Source organism: Malus sylvestris, chromosome 14 (assembly GCF_916048215.2).
Source record: "Malus sylvestris chromosome 14, drMalSylv7.2, whole genome shotgun sequence".
In the NCBI taxonomy this organism is placed as follows: Eukaryota; Viridiplantae; Streptophyta; class Magnoliopsida; order Rosales; family Rosaceae; genus Malus; species Malus sylvestris.
The window spans coordinates 27,018,728-27,023,362 of NC_062273.1; the positions used below are offsets into that span (position 1 = coordinate 27,018,728).

The 4,635-nt window shown below is 35.7% G+C and overlaps 1 long non-coding RNA gene across 1 annotated transcript; it reads left to right on the forward strand.

Annotated features, from left to right (window-relative positions):
• Nucleotides 1-1,779: 1,779 nt before the first annotated feature.
• LOC126598556 (uncharacterized) lies at nt 1,780-3,408 on the forward strand. The gene is made up of 2 exons (XR_007614881.1): nt 1,780-2,228; nt 3,049-3,408. It is a non-coding gene; the product is annotated as an uncharacterized LOC126598556 (long non-coding RNA).
• The last annotated feature ends 1,227 nt before the right edge of the window (nt 3,409-4,635 follow it).

Here is a 4,635-nt window from a genome sequence, read left to right on the forward strand (position 1 = left end):
ATTTGCAGAGAGACTGGGATCTGAAGAGAGTGACGAGCAGGGAGGAGAGAGAGAGAGACAGCGAAAAATAATTAAAAGTTGTGGGAATGAGGAAGGAGAGAGAAGGGAGAAGGGTGATGGTGATGTTCCTCGCGCATGGAGATGGGTGCGTGCGTGCTGCGGTGCAGAGAAGAGAGATGAGGGAGATATGAGAGAGAGAGCCGAGAGGGAGACAGAAGAAAAAGAAAAGAAAACAGAAAAGAAGAAGAAAAGAAGAAGGGAGTCACGGGGGAACAGAGAGAGAGAAAAGAGAAGAGTGGAGGGGGGTGCCACGTGGCCACTTCAGAAAGCAAGGGATCCAATGTTTTGGATCCTGATTGGGTAGTCAAAGAGGACCAATTTGATATATTAAAGTGTTTAGGGGATAATTACACAAATATATCTTTATAAATGGGGGTGGGTGTTACATATTGCCCTAAAAAACTCCAAATAATTACAACATCGTATTAGAATTGTAATTGATCCTTATTAGATTTGGTTTAGAAATTCTATGTAATTTAGTGATTGTTTCATATTAGGTTTAGATTTGAATTTTTTTACTCCATTCAGATTTTAAAGGATTATAATAGATTTAAAAATTTATGAATTTTGATGAAGTTTAATAATTTTTAAAACTTTTATGTAAAATTTTAAGTGAATTCCCTCAAATTTTCAGGGAGCGATTTGAGAATGTTTAAAATATTATGTGAAATATTTCTAATTTTTTCGAGTTTCCCAACTTTTTAAAAATCTCTTCGAATCAATTTCTAAATGAATACATTTGGAATGTATGAATTTCTTAAAAATCATGATCGAATACCCCTTAAACTTTATAGAATCACTTAAAATCCTAATTAAATGCCCTTAGATTTTTAAGGAGAATTAAAATGTTTATAAGCCCCAATTGGATGTACCGCTTAATTTAACTAATTGACACAACACAACAAAACCAGTTAAGATTACAAATTAACACAAAAGACGACTTGATGTGAGGTCATATCTAAAAAACTTGCCGCAATAAGCCCCAATTGGTGTGTTTAAACTTCTTTCATTAATTACTACATATTTTCTACACTTACAATGTTTGTCAGCTCGCTATATAATCAACTTGATAATGTTAAATCCATCATGCAATGCATTTCCTTCCAATTTTTTGTGATAAACTAATAGATAATTGACTAAATAAACATCATTCAAAGTTTCAATAAAAATTTCCAAGTTTTTCTTACAATTTCCGTGGTTTCCATGTAATTTTTATCGATATCGATATTATCCCGATATTTCCATCGATATTTCCATGTTTTCGGACTACCGATATTTCCGATATTTTCTTCCTTGGTTATGACAAACTAAATCATAACTTATGCCTTTTTTCATTTTGTTTTTGTTTATCATCCACGTCTTCCTTTCTCTCTTTGTGTGAAACTCTTTTGTGCGAATGTTTAATGAAATGCTTCATTTGACAAACTTTGGCAATCTTCAACGTTACTCGACAGTTTCCTACAGTTGCCCTTGAAAAGCCTGTATGATCATAGTAGTTGTCGACATACGTTGGTGTAAGCTTTTGGCAAGTGCCTACTAGGTAGGGGTGGGTTCAAATAACCGAAAACCGAAAAAAACTGAAAACCAAACCGAACCGAGGCCGAAAAAAACCGAACCGAAAAAAAACCGAACCGAAACTGCCAAACCGAACCGAACCAAATCTGGCTGGTTCGGTTTCGGTTTTTGAGGTCCAGAAACCGAACCGGACCGAACCGAACCGAAAAAAATATATATATATATAAATACAAAAAAATATGTTAGCATCAAGGTTCGAACCCCTGACCTGTAGGTTGGGTTTAGATGCTGTCAGCCAACTTGACTGTAGACTTTCTATTGTTATAGTTGTACCAGTATATTATTTATAGGTTTCTTATATTGAATGCTTTATAAAAAACTTAAAACCCTAGCCGTCTCTGTCCCATTCCCATTTCATTTTCAGATCTCAAAGTCTCTTTCTCCCCGCCGCGACTTCCTTTCTGCTTCCTCAGTCTCTCTCTCTCTCCCTCTCCTTCCTCTCTTCCTCCAAATCACTCTCTCTAGTCTTCTCTTGTCTTCCTCGTGGTTTTTTTTTCTCCAAACAATGATTTTCCCTCGCCCCCTTTCGAGACCCGACGAAAAGAGGAATTGTAAGAGCTTGCGACGATCACTGCGATATCGCTGCAGCAAAGGTTGTGGGTTTTATCTATTTTTCAGTTTATGGGTTTTTAATTTTATGGTTACCCATTTGAAATTTATGTAATTTAAGGTGGAAAAGTTTGTATTTTTCTCTGAATATGTTTTGGAATTTCTAGATCTATTGTGGACTTGACTATGAATTTGAATATGGGCACTGGGCATGTGATATTGGAGTCCGATTATGGCATTTAGACGAACCCATTTGCTTTTTTTTTTTTTATCTGCATCAGTTAATTTGTTGAATTATTTCATGATTTTTCGGTTTTTTTTTGTTTTCGGTTTCGGTTTTGGATTTGTGTATTTGGATATTTGTTTCGATTGTTATTTGGATTACTGATGGATTCGAATACTGATGGATAGTTACACCCACTGTACTCTCCCTCCCTCTCTCTCTCTCTCTCTAACCCCCAACAAAGAAAAAAAGAAATCCAAATACTGATGGATTTGTGCATTTGGTTTTTGGATTCGATCTCTGCATGCCTGTTTAGATCTGATGGATTTTGTTATTAGGTTATTCATATTTCCATTTTTATTATAGTTTTTTCAGTTTGGTGCCTAAGAAAATTGACGAGAACTAGATTTTCAGTTGTTGTGCTTTTACGCCAATGGAATTGAGCGGTTCTAGTAGTTTTAGGTCTAAATGTTAATCAATTTTCCTTGTTTGTTCTTCAGTTTTTTATTTTGTTTAGAAATGATATTGCTATGTGATTATGCAAGTAATTCATAAATCAATGACGAAAAAGGTTATTTTTCTCTTTGAATTGTGATTGTTAATTCATCAGCTGAAGGAAAATTATGTTTGTTTGTGCTCAGGGGTTGTTAAAAGCAGGAAATCATGATTGGATATCGCGATTCATGGTCTTCACCTCTGGTGTTTGTTGGATTGCTGGTACATGGTCGCCGGAGCTTGCTTCGACGGCGGCAAGGGAACTTAGCAGCTAGGGTTTTCCGTTTTTTTCTTTCTTTTTCGGGCTCAACCCTTGGGTTGGGTTGTTGTTCTGGCCCATTTTTTTGTTTGTGTTTAGTTGTGGGCTTTTATATGTATGTAAGTTTAGTGAAAGTTTACATTTTATTAAAAAAAAAAACCGAACCGGACTGAAACCGAACCGAAAAAAACCGAACCGAAAAAAAACCGAACCGAAAAAAACCGAAAAAAAATTGAACCGAACCGAACCGAAATTTCGGTTCGGTTTCGGTTTTGGCAAAAAACCGAACCGTTTCAAACCGAACCCAGCCCTACTACTAGGTGCTCAAGAAATGGTCCAAGGAAGTATTTTTTGGTCGAAATTATTACCCCATTATTTGAAAATCCTAGCTCAACCACTACTCCAAAGTAAAAATCGTTTAGCCAAACTATAGTGAACACCAGAGAACGACCAGAGAGTAAAGGGAAATAGAAAGGTAAAGGGTACCAAAAGCTAAAGATGAAGGATGATGAACGCGTATCCAGCATGGGCAAATCAATCATTAATTTCACTGCACCAAGAAGGCAAAAGAACGGCAAAGCAAGAAGGCACAAAGGGCACTTTCGCCATTTCACTGTTAATGAACAGTGTCGGGAAAAACTGAGTTTTAATATATATAATATTTCATTACGTATCTTTCAAATCATAACTCGTTTAGTTATGTAATTATGACTTGATAAACAAATGATCTCGCAATATTAACCAAAAAAATATTGGTTTACATTATGAAAAATATTTTGGAGCAGGCCGAGACAAGTAGTTAGCATCATATTAAATTATGAACTATTTAGCGCTTTGCACACGTTAGTGAAGTACCTATATAGTATGAGATCCTTAGATTTCAGTTTCAATTTATGAACACAATTTTATTAGGAGATCGAAAACTGAGCCATATGGTTTCATCTTAATCTTCTAGTTGCATTGCGTGCATCAACTTATCAATCATCACCATGAATGAAAGTAGAAAAGCTGCTTCTACAAAAAGCACTTGTGGAAAGATGAATCAGAGATGATAGGGTCTACCACTACATTAATACCAACCCTATTGGATTTTACAGACAGCAGCTGTTCTTAAAATGGCAACACCTTTGGAGCACGAACGTGATACTAACAGTCCCTAAAGCCATTCGGAGCAATCATAGTAGTTTTTTCCAGCAACCACATTATATATTTTTCATTTTGAAATATTTTAAATAACATATGTTAAAGGCTTCATAGAAACTGAAATTTGTTGAGAGTATCAATATCACATTGGAGAAATGAAGGACCATGCATGTACTCTTATAAGTAGTTTGGCTACTCACCATATTGTCAATTTGTTTTATGGTGGAACATGAACCCTATTCATGGTATCAGAGTAGGTTATCCAATATCGAAAAAAGGAGGGAGGAGGGGTTTTGTAAGCATATTGAGAGTATATATCAATCCCAAATCG